Source organism: Aegilops tauschii, chromosome 2, assembly GCF_002575655.3.
Source record: "Aegilops tauschii subsp. strangulata cultivar AL8/78 chromosome 2, Aet v6.0, whole genome shotgun sequence".
In the NCBI taxonomy this organism is placed as follows: domain Eukaryota; kingdom Viridiplantae; phylum Streptophyta; class Magnoliopsida; order Poales; family Poaceae; genus Aegilops; species Aegilops tauschii.
The window spans coordinates 620,605,881-620,621,921 of NC_053036.3; the positions used below are offsets into that span (position 1 = coordinate 620,605,881).

Genomic DNA, 16,041 nt, shown 5'->3' on the forward strand with positions numbered 1-16,041 from the left:
ATCTCCAGGTCACTTTGCCGCCTCCTGTTTGTCGTCGTCGTCCCTTTGGTACGTCTCACGCTAATTGCCTTCCTCCAACTGCCCCTTCCATTTTCGACCCATTATCTTGCTAATTTTCTTACCAGTATCTAAAAACCCCTGTATCTTACGAAGAATTCCCTGACGTTTTAGTACCCTTTGGGCTACTTTGCTATCTCTCTTAGAATATATCAATTACTCGACAAAACATTCAAATGCATTAATTGTAAATACCCACATCCATTATCTTAAAAAGTGCTCCATGAAATTGGCTTCCCTTCTTTTTTTGCGAATACGCTAGGCGCGTATCCTTGCATTGATAGAAGGAGAAGAACAACAGTTAGGCACTCCATCACTCTGTATACAGGCGGGAGCTCAAATTGCCTTTCCTTGTGATCCGTAGATCAATTCCTGAACCTTGTACTAGATGCCATAGAAGTAGTTACCACATATGTGTTGAGTTAACTCTCAAGCAAGATTTACTTTTCTAGGGAATACTGTTAAACATATCTGTCTATCCCTTTTGATTACATCAATACCACAGAACAGCTTCAAGCACAAGTTTTATCTTTATGGACTACTAAAAAAGTCATGGATGTGGCACTTTAACTGCAGTAATTTATGTACGATAAAGTAAACTACACAGCAGGGGGTCTTGGAAGGCAGTGATTATGTTGTACTATCTAGCGCCATGTTGCTTTCCAAGTATTATTTTAGCATTCGATCTGTGCTCCGAATAGAAATTGCCCAGTATAAAGCAACATGCTGAGACTGATGTAGATTGTATAATCGTCTAATCTACCGATCAAATGTAGTTATAATATTTCTTGTTGTTCTTCTCAGATGGAATGCGTTCAACTATCCGCTCTATGACGTGGATTGGGTGTCCAGACTCTGTGCGTGCTTGTATCTTGCCTGTGGCATTATCGGGTGGTCTTGAAACTGGCTCTATCAAGCTTATACACTCTGATGTACTTATATATGTAGATTTGCAGGTACCTATGTTAAGCTAAATCTCCTATGAACGTGCAATTTATTATCGACATAATATCGACATGCTTATATATGAACACACGCATGCATACTTACTTATCTATATATTCATTCCTTTTAAGATTGTTATTCATTTTGATTTGTCCATCGCTTCTACCGGGAACGCGTCATACCAATTCACCGAGTTAGAAACCGGACCAGAGCTATTAACCGACGTAAGCCGCGCTTTCCTACTTGGAAAAGAACTTCCCTTTGTGCATAGCTATAGTTTCTGGGTGTGGTTTGGCTGATATGTATTTTTAAGCATACTGCTGCTTGCATAAATACAACCCATTCAAAGTATTGTTAGGTCACCTTCAGCTTTTGAAATTTCATTATCATATACATCGCTTTCAAATCAGGAGATACACCGACCTCCATTTTACATAAATAATCGTGATTATTCTTGTACTATGTGGCGTTTGCAGACACAAGCTAAAAGGCGTTTATTGCTCGGTTTTCTTACTTTAATCTTGATAGTTATGTTTAAATTAATTGTTGTCCTCTAGAACCTTACCCATGATGTTTTGGTTTCGCAGGAAGTACTTCAGGTTGGCAATATCAAGGAGCTGACAGCAATTTAGGAGAAGATTATAATTATTTAGTCAATAGATTAGCACGCATGAAATCATATTTTGTTGTTGTGATTTTGCCTTCTAATTTAGTTGTCCCAATAATATATGTTCCTGTCAATATAATTTACTTTGCTTAATTTTCTGGTGGAGGTTACTGTGCTTGTTTCTTTTTGATCCTGTAAATTGCACTTGCCAGGCACAATGAAAAACCAAATTTGCAAATAGATGAGATTTAAACAGTGTGGTGACCCGTCTTGCATATAACTGGACAAAATCGCAACACACCGAAGTCATCTGTTTTTTCTAACCGTTTATCATTTCTTGTGGCTTACTGTTTGGCAGGCAATGTGTGGCGAGCCGTGCCCCTTATTCGCCTTACCGCTCTGCATCAAAGTTTCTTTGTTTACCTTACTGCTCTGCATCGAAGTTTCTTGGATTTAGGATCCTTGACTTTTGTAGCTCCACAAGACTTATAGTTGGCTCCATGTTTATCTTATGATCATGCCAACCTCCTTATGTATGCCAGATAAACCAATTACTATATTAGATGCAAACTTTACTATCCTCTAAACAATCATTGTTTTGATATATGTTTACAAGATGCCGAGATCATGTCCATTACAATCTCAATGTCCTGCTTATTTGGCCCGCCGTTCGGCGGGCAACGCGCGGCAAGCCGCGCCCTCTATCTAGTTGTGTGGTCATCCGAGACTCCTGCAAATGTGATTGACTGATGAGCTAATTACAACAAAAGCCACACAAAAGCCAGAGCAGCGTTTCCCTCTACCACCTCGTGGCGTCAGATCGTCCAAGGCTCCGATCAAGAAAGCAATCATTCCGAAGCATCTTCATGCCATTCTCCTTCTCCTTCCTTGGCTGCCCACTCTGAAAAGGTCCCCTACCTTTGATCCTCACAGCACAGGCATGAAGTCGTATGCGGAGGAGGCTGAATAGGTATGGCTCCCATCCAAGTCTTTATCCTCCTGTCACTAATTTGTCTCTGCAAATCCGACGACCGCCTTACTCCCGCAACGCCGCTCTCCGCTGGCGACGACAAGCTCGTCTCGGACAATGGTGTCTTTGCTCTGGGCCAATAGCTCCTGTGCGACGTCTTTGATGTGAATTGGAAGGAGTGCGACGTTGTTGGAATGAATGGCTATGATGCGACACATTTGAGCGTGTAAATAGCCCAGGGCCACATGGGGTGTTAAACGTGGTTAAATTGGTCGTCAACCAAGCCCGTTTATGTTAGGACATGTGGGTGCAACTTAATTGGTCCTCAAAACAGCTGACCGTGCCCTGCCGCCTGACCGTGCCAGGCCCGCCACTCTGCCCCCCTTCTTCTCCGGTGGCGGTGGATCTTGTGTTCTCGGTGGCGGCGGCGGAGCCCTCGTTCTCAATGGCGGCGGAGCCTTCGTCCTCAGAAAATGGTGAGTGAATTCGAACCCTAGTCACCCTCCCGTTCCTCTCTCGGACCCGTAGATCTCAGCTCGTTTCTCTCTGTTTTCGCTTGTTGAATCGATAGGTTGTGAGGGGAGCCCGTGGGCATACTGGGATGGAGCCACCAGATTCAACTTCGAATAGGTAATGCGCCTCTCTCCGATCCAATTTTGCATGCAATTAGGGCCTCGTCTGCTCTTTCTCACGGGCTCACACTGTCCGCCACTGACAGAGGGGATGCTGCCGCTCGGACCTTCGAATTGACGGTCAATTTCTTTCCATCAAAGGCAAAATTAGTTGATGGTAGCATTCAGAACATTGAGAGAGCCACAATTGTTAAATGGGAGGTTGAGTTTACAGAGATTGATCCACAAGCTCTACAGAACATGGGAGAGAAGGTAGTGAAGAAATGGGTGGAAAAAATTGGGAAGAATATTGTTTGGGGTCCAGAGCAAGAAGTATCACTGTTGCGGTTTGATGATTGGAAAGGAGAGTATGTGAGAATAGAAGATGGTGAATAGATTGTTGAAGAAATCGATCGGCAAAACGGCTGGACAAGCAAACGGGCTAATTTTTTTGCTGAGCTCGTTGATCTGAATATTTTTTCGAAGGTTGGATATGTGCCATCACAATTGGCTGCGCAGATGGTAGATGATGATTGGGCTACACAGAGGCCATTGATTCCCATGTGTACTGAACTTACAGTAATAGCCGAAGAGGGACAGGTGACTGGAACTGAAACTGAAACTGTAGCAACTGTTGATTGGAATGTAGTTGAATTAGATGAGCCTACTGATTTGGTCATTGCACCAATGCCTGACATTGAGATGGCCAAACTTTTTGGTATTCCAGTCGATGACAGAGATAAGCAGGAGAGGGGCGAATCTAGTTTGCCTGCTAATGCTGATGAAGATGTAGATGGACAGTTGATGGAACAAGCTGCAGATGAAGTAGATGATGCACATGATGATGAGCTGGTGCATGTGTATGACAAAGAAAACCCTGTCATTGAAGTAGGCAAGTTGTTCCCAAGCATGAAGGAGTTTAGGATGTGTTTCAAGACTTATGCAGTGAAACATGAGTTTGATGCCAAGACTGTTTGGACTGATAGAAAGAAGTTTTATGCGAGGTGCAGAGGATTTGATGGTAGTGTCAAGCCTTGCAAGTGGTACATATCTGCTAGACTGCAACCTGATGGAAGTACTGTCAGGGTTAACCAAATTCCCCAATCAACATACTTGTATTACAAGTTCACTGAGAGTATCAACCATGACATCACAACTTTGGGTTGCAGAAAAGATCACCCCAATTTTAGCCGAAACACCAAACATTACTGCCAAGAAACTCAAAGTAGACTTGGAAAAGATGTACCCACCACAGTGTGGAAGGCAAAACAAAGGACAATGAAAAATTTATATGGTGATTGGGCAAATACATTTAGGATGCTTTACAACTTCAAAGCAGAGGTGGAAAAGAGGTCACCTGGCAGTGTTGTGGAGATAGATACTGAGGTATTAGCCGAAGGTGAAGTCAAGTTCTCCAAGTTTTTTATGGCTTTGAAGCCTTGCATCGATGGCTTCAAAGCAGGGTGCCATCCATATTTGAGCATAGACTCATCATTTTTGACAGACAAGTGGAATGGTCAGTTGGTAGCATGCAATGCTCTAGATGGACACAACTGGATGTTTCCTATAGTTTTTGGCTTGTTTCAGTCACAAACAGAGGCTTCATGGACATGGTTCATGATCCAGTTGAAAAGATGCCTAGGGCCAGTGTCACCTTTATCTATACACACAGATGCATGTAAGAGGCTGAAAAATTCAGTGAAAAATGTTTTCCCACATGCTGAGCAGAGGGAGTGCTTCGGTCATTTGTGGATGAATTTGATCAAAAAATTAGAGGAGAAGAATTTGGGCGCATGTGGCCAGCAGCAAGATCTTACACTAGACAGACACACAAATATCATCTTGATAAGATAATGGCAGCATGCGATGAGTTTGGTCCATGGCTGAACACCTACCATTCTTTGTTATGGTACAGGTCAGGATTCAACACTGCCATCAAGTGTGACCACATCAACAACAATTTGGCAGAGAGTTTCAACAACAAGGTGAAGGAGTTAAAAGATTTGCCTGTGTATGACATGGTTGACCAAATCAGGATCATGCTCATGCGGTTGTGGGAATTGAGAAGAAGGATAGGTGATTGTCTGCAAGGTGATAAGCTTCCAGCAGTGGTACAACAGGTGGTCAATAGGAGCAGAAGTCTTTCACATTTGTTTGTTGAAAAATATTCACCTTGGGGTGCTGAAGTTAGAGATAACAAAACTGGAAGGAGACATGTTGTTAACACTGAATTGCATGATTGCACTTGCCTCGAGTGGCAACACACTGGTAAACCATGTGAGCATGCCATTCTTTTCTTAGAATCCCAACCGAAGATAAACATTCACCCATATTTGCATGAATATTATTCGGTAGCAAGATTCAAAGCTGCATATGCTACTCCAATTCCAGCACTTATAGATCAGTCTCAGTGGCCTGAAGTGGCAAGCCTAAACATAGTAGATTCAAGGCATGGTTTGAGAAAGGTGGGAGTAGTAAGAAGGGAAAGAAAGATGGAAAGCCAAAAAGGGCACAAAAAGGTAACAAAAACAGATGCAAGTTGTGCCAGGAACTTGGGCACAGAGTGGGATCTGTCAAATGCCGTTACACTCCTGATAAGCCAAAGTATGTTCTTGTTTATTTGTCTGTGTTTTGATTTGGTGCTTTTTTCCAATTACTATATCTATAACATTTTCCCAATGGCCAGGAGGAAGCGAGCAAGTCAACCCCTTGTTGTTGAACAGTGTTGGCCAACAAAAAAAGCAAGAGTCAATGGCTGTAGAAAGGAGAGAAGTGTGCCTGAGCCTGAGCAGACTGAAGAAAATCCTGCTGCAGTCAACATTCAGACTGAAGAAACTGATGTGGAGGTGCACACCGAAGAAACTAAATTGCAGTCAACATTCAGACTGAAGAAACTGCTCTCGAGGTTGAAACTGAACCTGAGCGTGTCGAGGTTCAGACTGAAGAAACTCATGTTGAGGTACACATCGAAGAAACTGAAACTGCTGTCAACATTCAGACTGAAGACACTGATCTCGAGGGTGTTGGCGAGGTGTTGAAAAGACCAGTGAAGAAAACCAAGATGATCAGTGAACTTGTGTGTGTAGTAGAACCAAAAACAAGAAGTGCTAAGGCGAAGAAGGGCACACGACGTGGGCGTGGTAGGAAGAGGTAGAACAGAGAACAGTTTGAAAATTTGTGTCATGTAATAATATTTGTGACTTGGTGCGTACTGGTAGTCACTATGTATCCCCGTATTTCTATTCGAACTTATTTGTTGGCACCTTGCCTAAACCAGCCAAATAAAATAATAGATAATATTGTGTCATTGTTTTAAATTCAAATTTGGATTCAAATTTGGGCTCAAATTTGAATTAGGGATGGGGTATTGATGTTTTAATGCTATCTAAAGTACCTCAACTGAAATATGTTTGCTTGCTGATCAATCCGAGCCCTTTTGGTAAGTTGAACTCATAGTCATGAAAAGTGTGTTTCAAATGACCTCCAAAGATAGGGTAAACGGCCTCATATTTAAGCAAGTTTTTTGGCACCTTGTCTAAACCAGCCAAATAATTTTTCTACACATCTATTCTACCTATATAGTGTAAATCTAAAGTCTCACTATTTATTGAATTAATTTTCTATTATTTTCTTTTCTTTTTGAAAAAACAAGGTTTAATAGAAAATTATATATAAAATAATTTTAAAACATGAAAATGAGAAAAGTAAGTTAAGATCTTTCTTAGTCAATCCAAAATGAAGTTTTGGTGAGGTTTTCACACTTTTCATTTTCAAAACCCCACCTACTCTCGGGTGCCCACTACTCTCTCCCTTGAACTCCATACTACATTGTTCGAGGAATGACAATTTAGTGAAGGATTTTTCTTAAAAATGTATGTAAACCATATTTATATTTTTTTCTCATTACTATACGACATAATAAGACTATGTGCACAAGTTTTATATTTTTTTGATTTTTTTGAATTAGTTATGCTCAACCCTAATCAGTCAAAACCCCTCGAAACCTCTTAAAACCCCTCAAAACCCCGCACACTACCGGGTCGTCGATCGTTGTGCGTGGACGGTTGAGATCAGGCGCTAGGGTTAGCTACAGTGTGCATCGATCCGCATGAGACACGCTGATTGGTTGAATCAGTGTGCATCGATCCGCATGAGACGCGCTGATTGGTTGAATCTGTGGGGTTTGGATCAGCCTCTCTCGTTGGGGCATCAGGACCGTTCATTTGAATCCAATGGCACGAGTTGACGCGGTGCATGGACCAAGCCTACGCAGTGCCCTTTCCATCGTTGCATGCGTGCCCGTGCCTACCCGCAGCATGCATGCCCACCCGCAGAACTGCGCCCGTGCGTTACATGCATGCCCTCGAAGTAGCCCTGCTCCGCCACCCCTATCGACGCAGTAAGCTGTCACATGCCTACCATTAGCACCGATGCAGCGTCGCATTAAAGCATGCACCCGGCCACAATGCAGCAGCCAGACCCCGCTGAAGACAACCAAAAAGCCAATGGTGCATGGCGTGCTCCTTTTTGAACGACACAATACTGGCATGATGGGTATCGATGCAGTTCAAACGGCGTGCTACCCGTTACAAGATGGGAAAATGAAGGCGTCCATTATTGTCACGTCTCCCATCGACCGAACGTTGCCCTCTAGCCAGGCCCTAGCAAGATGGGCAAATTAATGGGCTACGGCATGCATGCACGGGCGGCACACGCAGAGATCCCGGGGCAGGCGTGTCCCTTGACCCACGACGGCACAGACGCGTGCGTGAGCCCGTCCCCCTTGACCCGCGACCGGTGGCACAGAAGCATCGCAGCCCGTTTCCCACGCTCGTGTACACACTTTCATGGGGCGTCACCAAACGCCGCCCGCCCATTAATTCTACGGGGTGAAACCACATCGCACTTGGGCTATTTAAGCCGGGCACTATCATCTTCCTCTCCCTCCTCATCCATACCCCATCCTCTGCCTCCTCTGCCCTCCTTCTTCCTTCTTCTCCATCAAACCCGATCGAGCCCTCGAGCCACCCCGCCACCATGCAGTACAACGCCCCCACCTACCGCTTCCCCCCAACCGTGCCGGAAAGGCTCTACCCGGCCGGAGTGTATGTAGAGAGAACCCTTAGGGTGTGGGCGATCTCGAGGTGGAGGGGCGCAAGGGAGTTAACGGAGTTCTTCCTTGCGGCCGGCTTCCGCCACCTCCCCCGCGGCTCTCCTCGGATGTACCATCTTGAGGAGGTCAACCACAACGGCGTTGTGGTTGGGCTCCTCGCCACGTTCACTAACCCTTTTGATGTTTTCCATCTCCTCGGGCGAGCGTATTGGGTTGGTTGTGAGTTCATAGCTTTCACCACCTATAATATCTTCACCGACTTCAACAGCATCTTCCCCAACAACGGCGTTATGCACACGCTCCCGTACCCCATCAACAACGGGGAGGAGTGAAGGGCGGCGCCCGAAGGAGCGAGGTGGCGTTGTTCACCCGAAGGAGGAGGAGAAGAAGAACCCGCGTTTGGTGCCCCCCGATCTATTTAGCTTGCTATATATCTATCGTATTAGTTTTTTTAAGTTGTAATCGTTATGCTACTATTATTAAGTTGTATTAATATTTTAAGTTGTAAGGCTATCATGGAGTTGTAAGGCTATCGTGGAACTATGGGTTGCAATCATTATGCTTCTATATAATCATTATGCTACTATATATACTGTGTGTTTCGTGCTATTATTTGTAGATTGCTATGGGTTGTTCTTGCTTATTATTCGTGTATTGCTATGGGTTGCTACGGGCCCGGGTTGCTACACCCCAATCACCACACACACCATCTTCAAAATATTGGCCAAACCATGGACATGCAACTAGGAGCCCCATGCAAACCCACTATGGACATGCAACTAGGAAATGCAAACTAATTTACTTCATGCAAGCATGCAACTCATTTAGTTCATGGAACCGTAGACATGCATAAAAACAATTAACATCTAGTTTTAGTGCATCAAAAAATGATCCATCACAAAATTTAGTGCAAGAAAAAGGCCAAAGTAAAAACAAGCAACATTTTATTTGCCGAAGTTAGAGGTGGGCTGGTGCCCCTACGCGGGTGGGCTGGTCTTGGGCATGGTTATTTTCTCAGGGCCCATTTTCTCATGGCCCAACATCTATTCGGCAGCCCAGTTTTGTTTTTTACCAGAAACTGAATTTGGGTGTGTACTCTGTTAACTGAAGAACAAAAATAGAGGAAACAGAGCATAAACACTGAATAGGGCCCCTGAGAATATCATTACAATAATTCAAGCAAGTTTTGCTTCACACAAATTCAAATTCATCTAACAAATGATCCCCGGCTAACTCAAACTACTGGGCACCCCTGAAACTAGCTGACACACTAACTGAAACTCTAACAAATTCTAGCGATTGATGAACATCAAGTAAAATAAACCCATAGCAATGACACAACAATAAAATGCTCCAGCCATCATATTTGCTTGCTGCTTCAAATTGATCAGATGCTTTAGTTGCTTGCCAATTTTCTTCAATTCACACTTCAGTTCTGCACTGTGCATCATCGGATCGGCTCTGTCCGCCAAATTGGGGGCTTGTTCCACGACAAGCCGCCCCCAAAATTGAGCTCTTGGGTTGGGGTTGATCCCTCCAATTTCAACCTTTCAACATAGTCATCGAGCCACTCAAAATGCCCACATTTCTTCAGAACCTGAAAAATAGGGGGTCGGCGGCGCATGAATCCTAGATCCACCACCCATATCCACCGCCCTAATTCGAGGAAAAAAGAAAGAAATCGGGAGAAATTAGACCATAGGATTGGTCAAGAACACAGATCTAACTTGCCCCGGCTGTGGCTTGCTCAAGCATTTCACAAACTCGCGCCCACGGTTGCCATTTTCTTCCCTCACACAAGTCAAACGCTTCAGAGGCTCCATGCGCGGGCAATCGGGCCATCTTGTCAACGGCAGTGGACCGTACTGCGTCCATGATTGGCGGATGGCCGAAGTCGAGCTAGACATCACTCGCCGGCGGCGCGCTTCGTTACCGGAGCAGAGGAAGAAGAAGGTGGGAAAGGAAAGGGGCAGGGCAAGCAATGGAGGGGGGCGGGTGTGACGCCCCCGATTTGACCGTACACTAATCATACACGCAAACGTGTACGATCAAGATCTGGGACTCACGGGAAGATATCACAACACAACTCTAAAAATAAAATAAGTCATACAAGCATCATAATACAAGCCAGGGGGCCTCGAGGGCTCGAATACAAGTGCTCGATCATAGACGAGTCAGCGGAAGCAACAATATCTGAGTACAGACATAAGTTAAAAAAGATTGCCTTAAGAAGGCTAGCACAAACTGGGATACAGATCGAACGAGGCGCAGGCCTCCTGCCTGGGATCCTCCTAACTAACTCCTGGTCGTCGTCAGCGGGCTGCACGTAGTAGCAGGCACCTCCAGTGTAGTAGGAGTCATCATCGACGGTGGCGTCTGGCTCCTGGGCTCCAGCATCTGGTTGCGACAACCAGGTATAGAAAGGGGAAAAGAGGGAGGAAAGCAACCGTGAGTGTTGGGAATCGTAGCATAATTTAAAATTTTCCTACGCTCACCAAGATGCATCTATGGAGTGTACTAGCAACGAGGGGAAGGGAGTGCATCTACATACCCTTGTAGATCGCGAGCGGAAGCGTTCCAATGAACGTGGATGACGGAGTCGTACTCGCCGTGATCCAAATCACCGATGACCGAGTGCCGAACGGACGGCACCTCCGCGTTCAACACACGTACGGTGCAGCGACGTCTCCTCCTTCTTGATCCAGCAAGGGGGGAGGAGAGGTTGATGGAGATCCAACAGCACGACGGCGTGGTGGTGGATGTAGCGGGTCTCCGGCAGGGCTTCGCCGAGCTTCTGCGAGAGAGAGAGAGAGGTGTTGCAGGGGAGGAGGGAGGCGCCCAAGGCTGTTGTGTGCTGCCCTCCCTCCCCCCCCTTTATATAGGCCCCCTGGGGGGGCGCCGGCCCCAAGAGATGAGATCTCAAGGGGGGGGGGGCGGCGGCCACAAGGGGGGAAGGGGTTGCCTTGCCCCCCAAGGCAAGGGGGAACTCCCCCACCCTAGGGTTCCCAACCCTAGGCGCATGGGGGGAGGCCCAAGGGGGGCGCCCCAGCCCACTAAGGGCTGGTTCCCTTCCACTTTCAGCCCACGGGGCCCTCCGGGATAGGTGGCCCCATCCGGTGGACCCCCGGGACCCTTTCGGTGGTCCCGGTACAATACCGGTAACCCCCGAAACTTTCCCGGTGGCCGAAACTTGACTTCCTATATATAATTCTTCACCTCCGGACCATTCCGGAACCTCTCGTGACGTCCGGGATCTCATCCGGGACTCCGAACAACTTTCGGGTTTCCGCATACATATATCTCTACAACCCTAGCGTCACCGGACCTTAAGTGTGTAGACCCTACGGGTTTGGGAGACATGCAGACATGACCGAGACGCCTCTCCGGTCAATAACCAACAGCGGGATCTGGATACCCATGTTGGCTCCCACATGTTTCACGATGATCTCATCGGATGAACCACGATGTCGAGGATTCAGTCAATCCCGTATGCAATTCCCTTTGTCAATCGGTATGTTACTTGCCCGAGATTCGATCGTCGGTATCCCAATACCTTGTTCAATCTCGTTACCGGCAAGTCTCTTTACTCGTACCGCAATGCATGATCCCGTGACTAACGCCTTAGTCACATTGAGGTCATTATGATGATGCATTACCGAGTGGGCCCAGAGATACCTCTCCGTCACACGGAGTGACAAATCCCAGTCTCGATCCATGCCAACCCAACAGACACTTTCGGAGATACCCGTAGTACACCTTTATAGTCACCCAGTTACGTTGTGACGTTTGGCACACCCAAAGCACTCCTACGGTATCCGGGAGTTGCACGATCTCATGGTCTAAGGAAAAGATACTTGACATTGGAAAAGCTCTAGCAAACGAAACTACACGATCTTTTATGCTATGCTTAGGATTGGGTCTTGTCCATCACATCATTCTCCTAATGATGTGATCCCGTTATCAATGACATCCAATGTCCATAGCCAGGAAACCATGACTATCTGTTGATCAACGAGCTAGTCAACTAGAGGCTTACTAGGGACACTTTGTGGTCTATGTATTCACACATGTATTACGATTTCCGGACAATACAATTATAGCATGAATAATAGACAATTACCATGAACAAAGAAATATAATAATAACCATTTATTATTGCCTCTAGGGCATATTTCCAACATTCTCCCACTTGCACTAGAGTCAATAATCTAGTTACATTGTGATGAATCGAACACCCATTGCGTCCTGGTGTTGATCATGTTTTGCCCTAGGGAGAGGTTTAGTCAACGTATCTGCTACATTCAGCTCCGTGTGTACTTTACAAATAACTATGTCTCCATTTTGAACACTTTCACGAATGGAGTTGAAGCGACGCTTGATATGCCTGGTCTTCCTGTGAAACCTGGGCTCCTTCGCAAGGGCAATAGCTCCAGTGTTGTCACAGAAGAGAGTCATTGGGCCCGATGCATTGGGAATCACCCCTAGGTCGGTAATGAACTCCTTCATCCAGACTGCTTCCTGTGCTGCCTCCGAGGCTGCCATGTACTCCGCTTCACATGTAGATCCCGCCACGACGCTTTGCTTGCAACAGCACCAGCTTACTGCTCCTCCATTCAAAATATACACGTATCCGGTCTGTGACTTCGAGTCATCCAGATCTGTGTCGAAGCTAGCGTCGACGTAACCCTTTACGACGAGCTCTTCATCACCTCCATAAACGAGAAACATATCCTTAGTACTTTTCAGGTACTTAGGATATTCTTGACCGCTGTCCAGTGTTCCTTGCCGGGATTACTTTGGTACCTTCCTACCAAACTTACGGCAAGGTTTACATTAGGTCTAGTACACAGCATGGCATACATAATAGACCCTATGGCCGAGGCATAGGGGATGACACTCATCTCTTCTATATCGTGGTCGGGCATTGAGCCGTGTTCAACTGCACACCTTGCAATACAGGCAAGAACCCCTTCTTGGACTGATCCATATTGAACTTCTTCAATATCTTGTCAAGGTATGTACTCTGTGAAAGACCAATGAGGCGTCTCGATCTATCTCTATAGATCTTGATGCCTAATATATAAGCAGCTTCTCCAAGGTCCTTCATTGAAAAACACTTATTCAAATAGGCCTTTATACTTTCCAAGAATTCTATATCATTTCCCATCAATAGTATGTCATCCACATATAATATGAGAAATGCTACAGAGCTCCCACTCACTTTCTTGTAAACACAGGCTTCTCCATAAGTCTGTGTAAACCCAAACGCTTTGATCATCTCATCAAAGCGAATGTTCCAACTCCGAGATGCTTGCACCAGCCCATAGATTGAGCGCTGGAGCTTGCATACTTTGTTAGCATTCTTAGGATCGACAAAACCTTCCGGCTGCATCATATACAACTCTTCCTTAAGGAAGCCGTTAAGGAATGCCGTTTTGACGTCCATCTGCCATATCTCATAATCATAGTATGCGGCAATTGCTAACATGATTCGGACGGACTTCAGCTTCGCTACGGGTGAGAAAGTCTCATCGTAGTCAACCCCTTGAACTTGTCGATAACCCTTAGCGACAAGTCGAGCTTTGTAGATGGTCACATTACCATCTGCGTCCGTCTTCTTCTTAAAGATCCATTTGTTTTCTATGGCTCGCCGCTCATCGGGCAAGTCAGTCAAAGTCCATACTTTGTTTTCATACATGGATTCTATCTCGGATTTCATGGCTTCTAGCCATTTGTCGGAATCCGGGCCCGCCATCGCTTCTTCATAGTTCGAAGGTTCACCGTTGTCTAACAACATGATTTCCAGGACAGGGTTGCCGTACCACTCTGGTGCGGAACGTGTCCTTGTGGACCTACGAAGTTCAGTAACTTGATCTGAAGTTTCATGATCATCATCATTAACTTCCTCCCCAGTCGGTGTAGGCACCACAGGAACATTTTCCCGCGCTGCGCTACTTTTCGGTTCGGAAGGGGTGACTATCACCTCATCAAGTTCCACTTTCCTCCCACTCAATTCTTTCAAGAGAAACTCCTTCTCTAGAAAGGACCCGTTCTTGGCAACGAAGATCTTGCCTTCGGATCTGAGGTAGAAGGTATACCCAATAGTTTCCTTAGGGTATCCTATGAAGACGCATTTTTCCGATTTGGGTTCGAGCTTTTCAGGTTGAAGTTTCTTGACATAAGCATCGCATCCCCAAACTTTTAGAAACGACAGCTTAGGTTTCTTCCCAAACCATAATTCATACGGTGTCGTCTCAACGGATTTCGACGGAGCCCTATTTAAAGTGAATGCGACAGTCTCTAAAGCATAGCCCCAAAATGAGAGCGGTAAATCGGTAAGAGACATCATAGATCGCACCATATCCAATAGGGTGCGATTACGACGTTCGGACACACCATTTCTCTGAGGTGTTCCAGGTGGCGTGAGTTGTGAAACTACTCCACATTTCCTTAAGTGTGCACCAAACTCGTGACTTAAATATTCTCCACCACGATCTGATCGTAAGAATTTTATTTTTGTCACGTTGATTCTCAACCTCACTCTGAAATTCCTTGAACTTTTCAAAGGTTTCAGACTTGTGTTTCATTAGGTAGACATACCCATATCTACTTAAGTCATCAGTGAGAGTGAGAACATAACGATATCCTCCGCGAGCCTCAACACTCATTGGACCGCACACATCGGTATGTATGATTTCCAATAAGTTGGTTGCTCGCTCCATTGTTCCGGAGAACGGAGTCTTGGTCATCTTACCCATGAGGCATGGTTCGCACGTGTCAAATGATTCGTAATCAAGAGACTCCAAAAGTCCATCTGCATGGAGCTTCTTCATGCGCTTGACACCAATGTGACCAAGGCGGCAGTGCCACAAGTATGTGGGACTATCGTTATCAACTTTGCATCTTTTGGTATTCACACTATGAACATGTGTAACATCACGTTCGAGATTCATCAAAAATAAACCATTGACCAGCGGGGCATGACCATAAAACATATCTCTCAAATAAATAGAACAACCATTATTCTCAGATTTAAATGAGTAGCCATCTGGAATTAAACGAGATCCAGATACAATGTTCATGCTCAAAGCTGGCACTAAATAACAATTATTGAGGTTTAAAACTAATCCTGTGGGTAGATGCAGAGGTAGCGTGCCGACGGCGATCACATCGACCTTGGAACCATTCCCGACGCGCATCGTCACCTCGTCCTTTGCCAGTCTCCGTTTATTCCGTAGTTCCTGTTTTGAGTTACAAATATGAGCAACCGCACCGGTATCAAATACCCAGGAGCTACTACGAGTACTGGTAAGGTACACATCAATTACTTGCATATCACATATACGTTGGGTGTTGCCGGCCTTCTTCTTGTCCGCTAAGTATTTGGGGCAGTTCCGCTTCCAGTGACCACTTCCCTTGCAATAAAAGCACTCAGTCTCGGGCTTGGGTCCATTCTTTGACTTCTTCCCAGTAACTGGTTTACCGGGCGCGGCAACTCCCTTGCCGTCCTTCTTAAAGTTCTTCTTACCCTTGCCCTTCTTGAACTTAGTGGTTTTATTCACCATCAACACTTGATGTTCTTTTCTGATCTCCCCTTTCGCTGATTTCAGCATTGAATATACCTCGGGAATGGTCTTTTCCATCCCCTGCATATTGTAGTTCATCACAAAGCTCTTGCAGCTTGGTGGAAGCGACTGGAGGATTCTGTCAATGACCGCGTCATCCGGGAGATTAACTC

General features: G+C 45.6%; 1 pseudogene; it reads left to right on the forward strand.

Annotated features, from left to right (window-relative positions):
* The first annotated feature begins 2,581 nt into the window (after positions 1-2,581).
* Positions 2,582-16,041, forward strand: part of LOC109753571 (G-type lectin S-receptor-like serine/threonine-protein kinase B120) — a 31,583-nt pseudogene continuing 18,123 nt past the window's right edge.